This window comes from Vulpes vulpes, chromosome 12 (genome assembly GCF_048418805.1).
Source record: "Vulpes vulpes isolate BD-2025 chromosome 12, VulVul3, whole genome shotgun sequence".
NCBI lineage: Eukaryota > Metazoa > Chordata > Mammalia > Carnivora > Canidae > Vulpes > Vulpes vulpes.
Window position 1 is genome coordinate 124,777,330 of NC_132791.1, and position 17,306 is coordinate 124,794,635.

At 42.0% G+C, this 17,306-nt stretch overlaps 1 pseudogene; it reads left to right on the top strand.

Moving 5' to 3' along the window:
* Nucleotides 1-13,750, top strand: part of LOC112925893 (calcyclin-binding protein pseudogene) — a 41,869-nt pseudogene extending 28,119 nt beyond the window's left edge.
* The last annotated feature ends 3,556 nt before the right edge of the window (nt 13,751-17,306 follow it).

Consider the following 17,306-nt stretch of genomic DNA (forward strand, 5'->3'; position numbering starts at 1 on the left):
TGCCTCAACATTGGCAAAGTATGGATACACTGCCTACACTAATGAGGGGAAAGGTGGGCTTCTGTTTTAGGAAAAAAGAAAAAAATGGGGAAACTGGACATACAGAGATTGAGCTAAAAGCCCAGGCTCTGCCCCTCCCCCCCATTTCAAGGTACAAAAATGTTGAGAGGCCAGAGAATTATCCACTTCTCAGGGTGATGAGAACGTGGTCTCTAGTTTTGGGCTGAAAAAGCCACCCTTGCCAGAGTGTATGTTCCTAAAAATGAAAGATTTTGGAGTGGAAGGTAAGATCACAAGAACAGATTGCATGAGCAAAGGGCTATCAAAAAGGAAATATTTCAGGGACCTGTAACAAGGGGAAAAAAAAGAGAGAGAGAGAGAGAAAAAGAAAGAAAGGAGATTCATGACCTGGCCACAATGAGTCTGCGAAACAGAAATGTTGGAGCAAATCACCACAGAAAAATGGGAAAGCCAAGGGGAGAGAAAAAAAAAAAAAAAAAAAAGAAGGAAAATATGAAGGTGCTGTGGGCCAAGAACCTGAGCTGTGATGAAATTCAGAGGTTGCTTAGTGGAAAAGAATATTAAGAACCTACTCTACATATACGGCTTGAATAATATCTTTTGTGAGATCTGGAGGGGTGAGGTCTACCTCCAGGAAGGGATGTGAATTTGTGGCTAAAAGAAAAGAGAATTTTCAAGGGATTGAGAGGCTGAACCGGGAACCGTGTCTCCACGGCCTCTGCTTTCCCATCATTTGTGCTGAGAAGTGGGGTGAGACGACTCTGCATCATTATCACTGAAAGACACTCGCCTGTCTCGGTCACCTTGGGGCATGGAGGGAAATTTGAGGACAAATGTGATGTGTGTTCTCTCCGCCACATTTCTGCTGGACACCCGCCCCCCTCCCACCCACCCCCAACCAGTCTAACCTTGTCTGGGTGCTCAGACCACTCCTGTTTTTATTCCTCACCAATTATTGGGGGGCCGTGTCAGGGTAGATTTTTGCCAGTACAAATATGGATGTCTTCCCAGATTTTTATCCGGTCTCCTTAAATTCTCCAGTCTCCGCATATGACCTTTCCACTTCAGAAGGATTTTATTAATTTGCAGCTCAGCGATGGTCTCCAGCCCTACATTGCAATTAAGAGCATCAACTGTGTAATGTCAGAACTGTTCTTTGGTGTTCCTGAAACTTCAATATTGAAATGGGAGTTCATTTAAGTTGAAGGAAACAAAGGCTCCTGCAGCCACAATGTCAACAAATATTGAGTAATGGCCCTGGCTCACCAGAGAACTAAAGCCCAATGTGTGATTTTTTTAAAGCAGTAACTGACAGTCATAAAATAGTTGTTTTATACTACAAAATGAAGAGAGTCTACTAGTGAATTTGGAGAGAGGGCAAAAACCACAGGGATTACAGGAATGCATTATGTAGATTCATTTTGGAATATGAATAGCAGAAATTTTTACTATGACGCGTACTCCAAAACAAAGTTTTTGCCATTGAATAAAGTAATTATCGTTCATTAATCTTTGCAAGGATTATGAAAATGTGTTTATAATCAGGCTCCCAAGTACTTGCAGCCATGATTATAAGAACAGATTTGTCATCCCAAATAAGCAGATAATCTTCCTGTTTAATGAGCCTCTCTTCTTGGAGATCAAAATACATTGTGGGAACCTCAAAAAAATGATGTTCCAAACACCATTTGTTATTTCTAGGTTTATCCAAAGTGATTCAACTTAAACAAAGAGAAAGCACTTCTTTTACCTCATCCTTTTCCTCTCTTCTCTTGAATTTCTTACTCATGAATTTATTTCAAGCAATGCCTACAATGCCGAATAGAGACCTCAGAGTTTATTTTTCCTCCTCATCTCCTTTGGTATCATTAACAACGCCACTGGCCTGCCATGGCACCCCGAGGAAGAAGATGCGATGGCTGGGCAGCAGAAAGCAGGAAATAGTCTGCAACAAGCAGTCATGAGTCTGAACCCCTATCCTATCAATTATTTTCTTGTAAGAAATTATTTTCTTGTAAGAAATTATTTTCTTGTAAGAAAGTTCATTTCACCTCTCAGCCACAGCTTCCTTGCCTGAAAAAAGAGGTTAGGTGACTTAAATGATACAGTGGATATAAAACGTGGATGTTGAACAATAGGAGCTGCACCTGCCTATGTCTTCTTATCCCTCTGTCTCCTGGAGAGTTACCAGGCTCAGCAGGAATAGAAGGTACCAGTCATAGGCATAGAGTGCACCTGTCAGGCAGCCCGGTGGCTCAGCAGTTTGGCGCCGCCTTCAGCCCGGGGTGTGATCCTGGAGTCCCAGGATCGAGTCCCACATCGGGCTCCCTGTGAGGAGCCTGCTTCTCCCTCTGCCTGTGTCTCTGCCTCTCTCTCTCTCTCTCATGAATAAATATATAAAATCTAAAAAAAAAGAATGCACCTCTCCTGTCCCCAGTCCAACTTGTACCACCTTGATGGTTGCTACATCAGGGCTCCGGACAATGGAAACTGCCCATGACCTAGCAAAGGATGTGGAGGTCTTTAGTTGGTACCTGATTTGTCTGAATTCTTATAGCACTCAGAATCTACAGACTCTCATTTTGTATCATGGGTTCATTGCTCTGTATTTTCAGGGAGACTAAAGTTTCTAGTCAGCAGGATTATGTCTTACAATGTTTAATTCTTTTAGAGACTAACCTCACATAAGCAAACTCAGTCATAAATACATTTTTCATTTAGACAATATTTCCTTCATTTTGTTAAATTGTGAGTTAGTTGTATAATTCACAATAAGGTCCTACAGTTGTATTAGAGACCAAATAACAGTGTGTTAAGTGAGATAGATCGGTTAATTCTTTTTCAGTAAAGGATGTAGACTAGGCAATCCAAGGGTAGGTAACTCCACTCCTATCTGGTTGCTCCCAGCTGTCCCCAAAGTGATGACTCCATCCATATGGCTGTAGCAGGCTCACCACCAGTGGGAAGAGGAAAAAAGAAGGGAAATTCAAGGAGCTTCTTCTTCTTAAGGACATGACCACAAACTTGTACATGTCACTCATCCTCATGCTCTATTGAGGACAGTAGGCCACATTTAGCTGCAAGAAAAGCTGGAACATATACTATCTAGCTGCTGAAAGAAAAGAGAAGGGAGAGAATGTGTGCCTAACACCTGTGAATTCTCGGACAGAAAGAAAGGAAAAGTGGAACGTGGGGGCAATTAGTAATCTCTACCACACCTGTCATGTTTGAAATCAAAGGATTTCATATAAAATTCAAAATTATTAACTTCTTTAAAAAATAGATCTGACAATGCAGGGATCAAATTCCAATGTAATAATAATTAGATGGCTCTGAATATCAGCTGCTCCTTTTGGAGAGCACATACACCATCTATTTTGCCTTAGCCCCTTCTACATACCTGATACTTAGTTTCCAATTATGCGTTCCTGTCATTTGCCTCATCTCTGTAGGCATTTGAGTTTGGACCTAAGGCATCTAATGAACCTCCTATTGTGCACCCTCTACACACCAAGCATTTTCCCTATGCTTCCTCCTTTTATCCTCAACAATTTTGCAAGGTAGCTTTCTTTACTCTGTGGTATACCTGAGAAAAATTAAGGCTCAGAGAGGTTGAATAACCAGTTAAGTTTATCTAGAAAGTGTCAAATTAAAAAAAAAAAAGAAAGAAAGAAAGTAAACCCAAACCTTTTTGCGTCTGACTCGAATGTCCAGGCTGGGAAGTGGGTGACAAAGGATGGCCAAACAGAAAATTTGCACATGTCCATTTATCATTTTATTTATTCAAACAACTTTCTTCTTTCTTGCCTACAGTATCTTCAATATTGATTCTTCTGACAAAAGAACAACTCTGTTAGGTGATTAATTAGCCTTAGAGGAGTGCATCTCAAGACCACTATACCGAATGCCCACGAACCAGCTTGGAAGAGAAGACATGAAGGAAGTTCTCATCCCCCTGAAAAGTCCTGTGGTTTTCAGTGAGAAGCCAGTGGAGCACACTCCAAGTAGTTCCCAAACAGACCCTGCACTGTCCACTCTGGTGCCTCCCCTCTCCCTGGTCCCCTCTGCTATTCCAATTCGCTAGCCTCTCCCCTCAGGACTCAGGACAAATCCAGCCCCTTCCATGAGGTCACCCTCTCTTCTGCCCCTGCCTTTTAGGACCTTCAGTTCTCACTGCTGACTTCTGGCAAGCTGGTAACATCTGCCCCTCCTCTTTCCCAAACTAGAGACCAAGCCTGCATCACTGAGCTCAGTGCCTGACACAGAGCAAACCCTCAATAAATCTGTGGTGACTGATTATTGTTGTTAGGTTAGATTTTTTTTTTAAATGTCTCATCTAAAAAAATCAAATTAAAAAAATCTATAGTTCTTGGTTTAGTGCTTCCTGTTTATAGCTTTTTTAAAAAAAGTATTTTATTTATTTATATTAGAGAGAAACAGAGAACTCATGAGTAGGTGGAGGGAGGGGCAGACTCCCTGCTAAGCAAAGAGCCTGATGTGGGGCTTGATCACCCCGAGATCATGACCTGAGATAAAGTCAGATGCTCAACAAACTCAGTCACCCAGGTACCCCTGTTTATAGCTAGCTTTATAAGTTACCATCTCTCCTTTCCTTCTGATAACTTCATGGTCACTGGGGGATGGGAAGCATGCAAAAGGATGTCAGCAGGCATTTGCCTGAGTATCACTGGATCAAACCTTGGGCCTTGGTTCTCTTCATTCGTTCATGTACCCATTCATTCTATATCATCAAGTACAGACACACTGTGCCAGGCCTTGAGACAGACCCAGGAAAGAACGAGATATGGCATTCTATCCTCAGAACATCCCATTCTGGTGGAAGAAGGACACACAAAGAAGGCAATTATCTTACAGAGCAGAGAGAGCTGTGTCGGAGGACTGGCACACAGGGAAGGAATCTCAAAACCAAGCTACATGAAAGAGACAACTCCCCTGAGCCTCGGTTTCCCTGCACACCAAAACCGAAATAACCATAGTTCTACCTTTGCCAGGCTTTATGCAATGAAGTGAAGTAGATATTGGATTCATAAGATATCATTATGGGGCTTCTGGGTGGCTTAGTCAGTGAAGTGTCCAGCTCTTGATTTTAGCTCAGGTCATGAACTCAGGGTCATGAGATTGAGCCTCATGTCGGGCTCTGCACTGGGCATGGAGCCTGCTTAAGATTCTCTCACCCCCTCTGCCCTTCCCCACCTCCTTCTCTAAAAAAAAAAAAAAAGAAAGAAAGAAAAGAAAAAAGAAAAAGATATCATTATGGAAATGTTTAGTTTTGTTCTTCTACCAGTCTGGACAACCATCATTAATCTTTGTAGTTCTTACCCTTGTTTCCAAAAAAAAAAAAAAAAAACCAGTGACTCAGAGCTACATAACAATTAGAGATAAAGTTAATTAGAACCCAGATTTCTTAGCTGTTCTTTTTCAGCAATTGCAAACTGTTTAACTTGAAAGACTACTCTAAGTGAAGAATAAATGGCAGCAAAATCTCATTGTCAATAGATTAAAAACATGTATGTGCAGAGAATTTACGTTTATCTTTAGATATTAAATGTTAGTCTGGAAGATGGGAGATAGACAGTAGCGGCGTCATCAGCTCATTGCTGGTGTCTTCTCAAAGGACTCTGACCAGGACAGTGGTATAACAGAGCTTTGAGGGTAGAGGGATGAGTTCCAATTCATTTGTTTTTCTCTAGAGCTAGATACTGGTGAGCATCTAGAAAGTCTTAGGAAAATTAACAGGCACTACCATTTACTGAGCACTTACTAAGTGCCATGCAGTATTTTAAGTGCTTGCATGTATTCCTTTATTTATTTTTTCTTTTGTTTCTGACAAAAACCTTAGGAAGGACATTCTACTGTTAACCTCATTTTACAGAGGAGAGAGCCAATGGCTTCTTGATTAGCGAAAACTCTCTGCTAATTTGTATGGTCAATGCCTGAACCACTCTCTTCTTGCCCATTTTTTTTTTTTTTTTTTTTTAACTAAAAAAAAGTGGGGAGAGGTGGGGAGAAAAAGAAAGGAATTGTTTTCACTGATCTTCTCCAGAAAATGCAGAATGAAAAGAACACACAAAGGAGGAACACACCTAAGCAAAGGCAATAGAAACTTCCCCTACCAAACATCCTAGCAGCCAACACCTCAGAGTATATATAGTCCAGCGAGGATGGCAAGGAACAAGCAACCAGCATACTACAAGACTCATCAAGAGGAAAGAAGCACAGACCCCGAGAAATGTTCCTGTCTCCTGCCACTCACAACTGACTCATGGGAAAAGGGAAAAATGTGGAGCTCTTGGGTGCCAATTATGTATTGTTGAAAACTGAAAACTCACAATGGTTTTCACTCAAAAATCTAAAAGGACCATGAGTCAGTTCTAGGAGCATAATAAGCACTGGCTAAATACTTTAACATTTTTTCTAATTAAAAAAAAAATTATCGTTTAAATCAAACCTGGGTACTGCTAATTGTTCTGTGACTCACTCAAAGCATGCTTTGGGCAAATTTTATTTTACTTATTTTCCCCTTCAACAAACAGAGAATTATTGACTGCATCCGCTGGAGCCTGTCACAGACTTGCTGGGGAAAGGAAATAATGAATAGTGGAGTAGGGGGATACCTTGTTCTAAGCCTCCCTTTCTAAGGAAAACTGCAGGATTCAGAAAGTCATCAAGTTAATGGTCTGACCTGCATTTTCTGCAATAAAAACACTGGGACTATCGAGGACAATCAGTTACTGCTCTTGTGGGCAGCAGGCTCATTCCTCCAGCTCCTGTTTAGGCTCGATGGTGTGTGTGTTCATGGTCACCCTGTCTTCCCACGAGACGCCAGGCCCCCTACACTGATGATGCACGTAGCTCTGCAGAGACCCCTCCTCTGCCATAAAGCTTAGAGGAAATACAGGCTTCTGGGTCTTGCTCTTTCCTAAAGGGGAGCAGTTCTTTCTCTTTTTTTTAATTAATTTTGTATTTGAACATAATTGACACACAATGTTACATTAGTTTCAGGCGTACAATATAGTGATTCCCAAAGTTTAAACATTATGCGACACTCACCACAGATAACAGCTGCCACCTGTCGCCATCCAATGCTCTCACAATTATCACTGACTATATTCCTCCTGCTGTGCTTTTGATTCTTGTGACTTATTCATCCCATATGTGGAAGCTGTATCTCCCACCCCCTTTGCCCATTTTGCCCATCCCCTCACTCACTCCCCTCTGGCAACCATCAGTTTATTTTCTGTGTCTATAGCTGTGATTCTGCTTTTTGTCTGTTTATTCATTTGTGTGATTTTTTTTTTTTTTTTTAGATTCCACATATGGAGAGCAGTTGTTCAATCAACAGACATTCACTGAATATGTACCTGGGGCCAACTACTCTGAATTCAAAGACGATCTCTTTTCTCCCTAAACTTCCAAGCTACGAAGACAGAATCATGGGAATAAAATTATAATGAAACATGCTTACCACAGTAGAGTAGGCACACAGAGTTACAGGGAGTAGAAAGCGAGGATAACACAAATGAGTATGAGAAAGGGACAGAGAGAGTGTCAGGAAAGGCTTCTCCAACTAAAGTGAGTCCTATCCGAACTGGGTTGTAAAAGATAAGCAAAAACCTTCCTGCACTTGTATTGTCTGCTCATCTATAAGGTCACTGAAGTATTTCAGAACAAACCAGGCTTTGTTCGGAGCTGAGACATTCACTGAATATACAAAGGAAGGAAGGGAGGAAAAAGTGAGTCTATTTATTTCATAGGCATGGAAAGGGGAGACAGCAGACATCCTTGGACTTGCCTACCTCTGTTCTCTGAAACTTACCCACCCATCCCATAGGCCCTGTTCTAACAGCAATATTACATTTCTGTGGCTTGACCCTGGTCCCTAGACTTAGCTGATTGGTCCAGAACTGGGCCACTGACATGAAATGGACCAATCAGAGTACCTTTCTTGGAATTTGGAATTGGGACCCAGAAAGAAAGAGAACTTTAGCCTCTCTGCACAGATGAGTGCATAACTTATAAACTTGGGAGCTGGAAGGAGGCCATGTCTCCCACCATGTAAATGAGGAGCAGAAGGAGCCAGTCTACAGAAAGCAAGAACAAAGGTGGGTGTGCAAGAAGTAGAGATGAGAAACAAGGAGAAATGTGAGACAGGAAATACTACGTGAATTTCTACCTCCTCCAAGTTTCTGGCTCCTGAGGTCCTGTGACACCACCACCTTTGAGTTCTTTTAAGTGCCCCCCATTTGTCTTTCCAGTGAATTTTCTCTTTTTCATCTAAGCCAGCTTTGCTTGCTTTTTCAACTTTGGAACCAAAAGCATTTTGTCCAGTGACCGTAGAGTTGGGTGGAGAGGATTCCAGAAGGCTTAGGGTGAGCAAAAGCACTGAAGTCCAACAGGCTTCATTGTTTGAAGATGAGGAGGAGAAGTCTTGTCTTGCCTTCAATGAGACAAAGGGTCTTGGGATGCTAGAAAATCCCAAGAAAAAAGATGGAATAGATCCATCTTCCTCTGGAAATCACTGTATTTGGAATGTGCTTAAGAAACATGGTAAGGAAGTCTGAGAGGGGAGTTCAAGTTCCATCTGGCAAAAGATATAAATGAAAATCTTCCAGGAACCTGCATTATTTAGGCTTGGGACTAACAAAATTTAAAAATTTGGAAAGGACAATATGAACAGAGAATGCTTATCAGCACTGAAGAGAGACTGATACACCAAACTAGGTGTATTAACTTTTTGTTAATATACAGTGAGACATAGTGATCACAGGCCCATGAATACGTGGTCTATCTCACAGGGCATCCATATCATCTGACCACAGGACCATAGCGTCTTTGTGCATACTGATTAGAATTTACCAAATGCATTCTCCACACGAATTTTAATTTTCCACCATGCTCCTCTGGACTTTCTCAATCACATTAGAAGTCTCTAACTAGCTCCTGAAACATTTTCAGCCCTTCCACTGTTAGGCAGAACCTCATGGCCCAATATACAGAACAAATATCCCAGCCTCCTCCTATCCTTTCACATTATGGAAACACAGTGTAGTTCCTTCTCATGGAACTTCCAACTCAGTATATCACACACTGAATAGATATGTAGGGTGGAGTTTGTTGGCATTACAAATAGCATTGCAAAAATGAGCCTTCTCTTTGCAAAGGATTGGGCTTCAAGATCTCTTTAACCTACCTGCTTCTCTGGGGCAATAAAACACTATGCGATTTTCCCAAATAGCACTTACACATGCCCTCCTAGGAATACTCTTATTGTGTGTGATGGGTTTGACCTATATGGAACTTAAGATCTTTGGCAAAAGTAATTCCAAATCACAGCTCCGGCAAATTTTTCAAGGAAGTCAAGAGAGTAGAAGTTGCTTTTTGGAGCATCAGCACAGGAGGGTATGTGAACCAAGCAAGTCTCTCTTGGTTTTAATAATTCACTGCTTGGAGTTATGTACACCCATGTGATCAAAGTCTTGGGTATTGAGCATACACTCAACAACATCCCAGGCACATAAATAAACCATCTTCTGCTCTCAGGCCAGGAGGCAGTTATTGATCTGGGCTGTGATCTTCCCTACCTAACTTTCTGAAGATTTCTAAAATAGCTCACCTTAGGGGAATTAGAGACTCGAGTACTTTTCTTTTGTCCTATGACCAATAAAAAAAAAATCACCAACACCTTGCAAAAGATGAATTCTGACAGAAGAAACATCAGCATTTTCTGTGATGGTCAGACAGGTGACCAGGTGTCTTTGCCCGCAAGCTAAGAGACAAAAGGAACAATTAATAGTCTCTTGACCACCAAGGCCAGCTTCCTCTACCAAGAATCTGGCTTCAAATTACAGTTCTGGGATCTCAACCAGCCAAAAACTAGGACATGTAATCTCCATGGATCAGAACAGAAGAAGAGATGCTCTGGTACAGAAGTTCCCCCACTCCCCACACTCAGTTTCCCATTTTGGATACCTGACTGAAAATGTAGATTTTACTCCCAGCTCCCACTGGCTTTGTGACTTCAGAGAAGTCCCACTGTTTCTCAGGAGTTCAGGCTCTCCTTGGTTAGGTACTGGTGATTGGCCACTCAGGAGGTATCTCCAACCCCCTTCTCGTTGATTGCTTCCAACTATGAAGGCTGCAAATGTTGAATTCATGCTGTCCTGCCTTCCTTATAGTCAGGGTTCTATGATACATATAGGGAAATTGGCTGGGGGGATTTCTGGATAAGAATTTAATCCTTGAAAAGCAGAGACAGTGTGGTATAGGACTTTTATTCAAAATATATAAAGAACTCCTAAAACTCAATAATGAGAAAAACAAACAATCCAATTTAAAAATGGGCCAAAGACCTTAACAGACACCTCACCAGTGTGAGGATATACAGAGGGCAAATACACTTATGGAAACATGTTCCACATCATATGTCACCAAGGAAATGCAAGATACCAGTACATGCCTATCAGAATAGCCAATATCTGAACATTGACAATGTCAAGTGTTGATAAGCATGTGGAACAACAGGAACTCGGAACTCTCATTCATGGTTGATAAGAATGCAAAATGATACGGCCAGTTTGGAAGACAGATTGGCAGTTTCTTCTAAACTAAACATACTCTTCCATGCAATCCAGCAATCACATTCCTTGGTATTTGCTCAAAGGAGTTGAAAAATTATGTCAATAGAAAAACCTGCACATGGATGTTTGTTAGCATCTTGTTCATAATTGTCAAAAATTGGAAGCAACCAAGATGTCCTTAAGCAGGTGAATGGATAAAGTGTGGTACAACCAGACAACATAATATTATTTGGTATTATAAACAGCTGTCAAGCCGTAAAAAGACACAAAAGAACTTGAAATGCATACTCCTAAGGGAAAGAAGTCAACTTGAGAAGGCTACATACTGTATGATTCCCACTATGTGGCCTTCTAGAAAAGGCAAAACTATGGAGAAAGTAAAAAGATCAATAGTTGCCATGGGTTGGTGGGCAGGAGAGAGATAAATAGGCAGAGCACAGAGGATTTTTAGAGCAGTGAAAATACTCTGTACGATACCATAATGATGGATACATGTCATTATACATTTGTCCAAGTCCAGTGAGTGTACACTACCAGGAGTGAGCTGTAATATAAACTATGGTATTTGAGTGATTGTGATGTGTACATATATGTTTATATAATTGTAATGAATGTCCCACTCTGTTGAGTGATATTGATAATGCAAGAAGCCATGCATGTGCGGGTCAAAGGATAAAACTGCTCTAAAAAAAAAAATGAAGTCTTGGGGCACATAGGTGGCTCAGTCAGTTAAGTATCTGCCCTCTACTCAGGTCATGGTCTCGGAGTCCTGGGTTAGAGCCCTGAGTTGAGCTCTCTGCTCAGCAGGGAGTCTGCTTCTCCCTCTTTGCTCACTCTCTCTCTCTCAAGCAAATAAATAAAATCTCAAAAAATAATAAAATCTTAATGTAAAAGAAAAAACAGAGACATAAGAGGAAAACACTCTCACCATCCCCACATACCCTCTTGATTCTTCTTTAGACCTTTTGTAAGAGACATGATGCTTGGAAGTGAAGCAGATATCTTGCCACTGTAAGAAACGACATTGCCATGCATGGATATGACAGAGGGTAAGACTGGAGGAACCTACATCTTCAGAACCAATGAAACGTCCTACACTATAACTTCCTCCAGACTTCTTGTTAAGAAAATGGCACATGTTCTATGATGTCAGACCTGGCTGATAGGTGTTCTGTTACTTGCAGCCAAAAGTATCCCAAAGGATATATACAGCTATAATTTAAAAGGGTCAGACCAACGTCTCTGTGGTTACTCTACCTGTCAAATCTCTAGGGTAATTTTTATGTCCATCCTTATACCTTCAAAGTCACCTATGAAGAGTAAATATAGCCATGCAGTTGCCAAAAGTATTTCTTCAAAATTATAAACTAATAAAAATTGCATTGATTCTCCTATTAGAAGGTGGAGCCCCTGACTCACCAACGGCAAAATATGACTTTGGCAGAGCAGCGAGTGTACACTTGCACGGATGAGCATCCACATACCCCAGCACATGAGGGGGTCCATTGGTAAAGCAATGGGAATACTGGAGATTGGACCGTGGCAATAACAAAGTAAAAACATGCCTACTGGGCTGGGTTTAAGAGCATTGGTAAAATGTGCCCATGCTGAATAATTCACTTTCCCCGAGAATTTCTACCAAATTTTAAGCATTTTTGTCACCAGAATCTTCTAAAAACATAGCAATAAAATTAATACATGATCTTGAAAACTTTGAAGCCCTGAGGAGATGGAAGGCAGAGTAGATGGGTTTTTGGAAATCAAGGGCAGTAAAAAGACCACAGATTTTAGAGCTATGGGGTTATGTTTGAGCCCTTGTTCTACCACTTAATATTCATATCCTGAAAAAGTCATTTGAACCCTCTAATAATTATTTGTAAGATGTCTTCCCTGGCTTTCTTCGTGGCTATTATGAGAAGCCAATAAGATCCTGAGTGTAAAAGTCATGTTTGCACACTTTTCCAAGTGTGGAGTGTTGCCCAAGTGTCAATGGCTATCGTTCTTAATGGGGGATAAGCCAAGTGCAGGGGGATAGCCAGTGGGCACCCAGAACCTTGCAGGATGGAGGGTACATTAGAAGGCCAACAACCACTGCTTACTAAGGCAATCTCAGGTGAGCCTCTGCACGGTTGGTTTCTCTCTGAGTCCAGCCCATACAGCCTACACAGGGTTAATCCCAGACCTTGGCCGAAGCAGCCCCACTCTTCAAATAGCAGGCCCCTGAAAGTCACCTTAACAACTGCAAATATCAGAAGCAGGCCCAGCACAGAGCTGCTTCCCCCTCCTGTGTGGCTAGGGCTCTTTCCAACGGCATTCAAGCTCCTCCAAGGACAGTGTATCCTCTCATCTTTCCTGTAGTTCTTTACAGGAGAACTGTGCAACCAGATGGGACAGAAAGAGAAGAGGAGGATACAAATCAGCAAACATTGGTTGGAGCTCTAACCCAGCCCCGCACGACCAGCCTAGTCACCTAGCCTCTCTGGCCCAGGTCTGCCAGCGTTCGTGGTCTACTGGTATGGCCAGTAACACCTGTTCCGCTTGCTTCCTGGGAAAACTCTGAAGCTAACGTGAGGTGATGGAGGGAAAAGTGAGTTGAATACTGGAAGGCAACGCACAAATGTAAAATGTGTCTGGGGCAGTGGGCAGTCGAGATGAAGAAGGGGGGCTGGGAAGTTCATCGCACCTGGGCCCTGTGCTACCTCGGAGCCTCCAGCAGAACCATTCTAGGCAAGTTGCTCAGCCTCTTCACACCTTGAGTCATCATCTTTAACGCGGAGCCCCTGACGTCTACTGCGAGCCTGTGGGAGCGATTAATCCAGGTCACTCGCTCAGCTAGCAGTTAATAAGTGTCAGTAGTAGTCGTAATAGTATCTGTTGCTATCGTTATTATTAGTGTTATTACTATTACTCCTGTTCCCTCGACGGATGACAAGAATGAGACCCACGCAAGGCCTGAGCGTGTGCTGCCTCCCGACCTTACCTGCGTGTTTGTTCCAAAAATTCACACGGCCCCTGACGGCTGTACTGAGAGGGGGATGGGAGGCTGGGCCCAAAGCTTTACAGTTGAGAAGACCAATGTCCAGAAGCCCCTCCCTGGCTCACGCTGCCCTGACAGATCTCTTGCTGAGTGAGGTTTCACAGCAAACCTCTGTGCTCTGATGCGGACCGCAATCTGCCAAAGCTCAATGCAGCTCCTGCTAGGCTCCTTGCCACGGAATATCCACGCTGTGGTGCTAAGGCAGCCAGGCTAGCATCCCCCTGCTGGTTCCACAGCCCCCAAAGGGAGCCTGGTGTGTCCCTGCTGCCAGCTGGGCCCCAGCTCCTGGTTGGGAACCCTGAACTTCAGCCTAGCCTGGCCCAGACCTGCTGCCCTGCAGGGCATCGCTTCTGACCAGAGAGGCAAAGCTCAGCATTTTTCTGCCTATTTTCATTTCTGCAGAGTGGAGAAATGACTGAATCAGCATCCAGCCATCCCTAGGGACCCACAACATGGGGTAAATGTCTTTACCTTTGGACCTAACATGTTATTATTTTTCTATATAATTACTTACCTGTCTCTCCCATTACCCTGTAAACTCTTAGAACAAAGGAGTTCCTTAATATTCATTTTTATATTTTCAGGCACTGACTCTGACCCACAAAAAATTGCCAGTTAGTGTAATAGATTTACCTAAACTGTTGAATGGCTAATTCCTAAAATGCATATCCAGCGTTCGTGGAGTGCTTCAATATAAGGAAAGTCCAGTAAGCTGGCCTTAAGATGCTTCCAGACTTGTGCTAGTCCCTCACCAGCATCTCTGTACTCACCAAGCCAGTGGCCCCATCACATAAAACAGAGTCCAAAAGCAAGAAAGTGGGTAAAGAAGGCCTCAGAGAAGCCATTCCTTCAACCACACTCAACAATATTATGAGTTCTGAGCCCCCACCTGGCAAAACTACCCAGAAACCCTCCAGCGTCCACCATGATTCTCATGCCTGAGCTCCAAGGGCCACAACCAGGCATGGCCTCAGTCCCAAGTGGACTCAAAAGCCAGCTAGCCTGGAATATTTCCAGGGTGAGAAGGCCCTTCTCTAGAACTGCTCTCCCAAGCCATCACCATGCCTCTGAAACCCTCAAGACATTACCTCTAACTTCACCAAGAAAAGAAAAGCTATAAGAACTCTCAACTTCTGCCAATTTACTAGCCTTCCTTCCTACATCTACCCCCCTTCTTTCCCCCTTCCTGCATCGACCCCCCTCCTCAGAAGATTTTTTGTATGATACTATAATGGTAGATATATGTCGTTGTACGTTTGTCCAAGCACATAGAATGCACAACACCAACAGTGAGCCTAATGTGAGCTCTGGACTTCTGGTGATAATGACAGGTCAGTGAACTTCATCATTTGTATGAGATGCACTGCTCTGGTGGCAAGTGTCAGGAATGGATGAGGCTGTGCTTGCATGGGTGCAGGGAGTAGAGGAGAAATCTCAATACCTTCCCTTCAATTTTGCTATGAACCGAAAATTACTGTAAAAATTAAAGCCAATTAAAACTATCTTAAAAATCCTCATTCAGCCCTCAGTTGCAATTACCAGATATGCAGGCATTAAAATAATTACAAATTTTGACAGGTTATGTGATAAAGGAATAAAAAACAAGAGCAGTGGAGACAACATAGAATATGCTCACCACACAGACCTCCAATAGCCTGGATCCTCTGACAGTCATCCGTCATGCAAACAAAGGACTAAGACGTGGCCACAGGCCTTAGGCCTCTGTGAATTCATTAGTCTGAGCCACTGTCTTAGCTTCATTCCCTTCCGACCTTACCAAAAGTGAGTTTCTGATCATCCAAAGTGGAAGACCAAATTCTGGAACTGGTCATATAATGGAGATTTAGTATATTCTTAACCAAGCCCTACTGGCTAAGATGACAGAACCAGCGTGCTCCAGGGCTTCTGTAGATCACACGGGCAGTGGCCACAGGACCCTGAACACTGTGGTTAAGCTCATTAACACACACTTCTCCCAGTTGGCCTCTATGAATATGGGTTGTATAAAACATCAACTGTGGGGGCACCTGGAAGGCTCAGTGGTTGAGCATTGGCCTTTGGCTCAAGTCGTGATCGCAGGACTTGAGTCCCACATACACAAATTGTTTACCTATTATAATTATAATTACTCCGCTTTAGTGTGCTTAGCAGATACTGCGGTTTGTTTTTTTACAAAGTGAAATTCTATGGCAACTCTGCATCGAGCAAATCTATTGGAGCCAGTTTTCCCATAGCATTTCTCTCTTGGTGTCTCTGCATCACAATGTTGGTGATTCTCACAATATTTCAAACTTTCTCACTATGTTTATGCTTGTTATGGTGATCTGGTGATGAGTGATCACGGGCCACTCAGAGCTCAGATGATGGTCAACATTTTTAGCAATGAAGGATTTTTTAGTTAAGGGATATCCATTTTTTAGACATAATGCTATTGCACAATTAATGGACTATAGTATAGTGTAAGCATAATTTTTATATGCACTGGGAAATTAAAAAAAAAAAAAAGGAGGTGCCTGGGTGGCTCAGTCAGTTAAGCTTCTGCCTTCAGTTCAGGTCATGATCTCAGGGTCCTGGGATCAAGCCCCACATCGGGATCCCTGCTCAGTGGGAAGTCGGCTTCTCCCTCTTCCTGCCCCTCCCCTTGCTTGTGCTTGCATGCTCTCTTCCTGTGGAATGAATAAGTAAATACATAAATACATAAAATCTTTAAAAAAAATTTTTTTTGACTCTTTTCATTTGCGATATTTGCTTTATTGCAATGGTCTGGAACCAAACCTGCAGTATCTCCAAGGTCTGCCCTTATGTAATTTAATTAAATATTTTTTTATATACTCATATATCGTAAGTATATATATCATTTATATCATATGATATATCATTATATCATTTTATATATAAAAATATATGATATATAAGTATATATATATGTTTAGATACTTTTGTGTACTTGTATATTATAAACTGATTAAATATGAATGTGAAGAGAAAGACATTAGTTCCTAAAATGAATGTTCCTTTAATGGCTTTAGAAAGACTGAGCCATTAAAAATCGCTGGTGAATTAGGTGTGGATGAGAAATTTCTATAAGACTGGAGGAGGGAGAGATTATAAAAATCTGGAAGTACTTTATGCAGATTCCCTCCAAGTGTTCAATCCTCACTCCATCTCATGGAAACTGAAGCCAGCAGTCTCAGCTTGTGACCTAAGCCAAAATCAAGAGTCGGACGTTCAACTGAGTGAGCTATCCAGGTGTCCCAATAAGGTTTTTATATTTAGATACAGGCTTTCAATTATACCACAGCAATTAGTCCTGTTGATAACATGAAGTAGATCTTCAATAAATGATTTTTGGAAAAATGGATTAATGAATAACACCAGATTCAAGATTTGGAGGTGCTTCCAAAGCCATCTCATCTCATCCCCAATCACTAGCCTACACTAGTTCATTTAAATGTTAGCGCTTTCTTTGTAAACAAGCAAACAAACAAACAAAAACCCCCAAGGGAAGAGGGGAGTTGGAACTAATCCTCGCTCTGGAGGTACAACAATCTGTCTCTCTTCTATTCTAAGTCTCCTGTTCGAAAATATAAGTTTCTTTCTACTTGTTTGCTCTAAAAGAACAGACACCGCTCACTGCTGAATCTACTTTG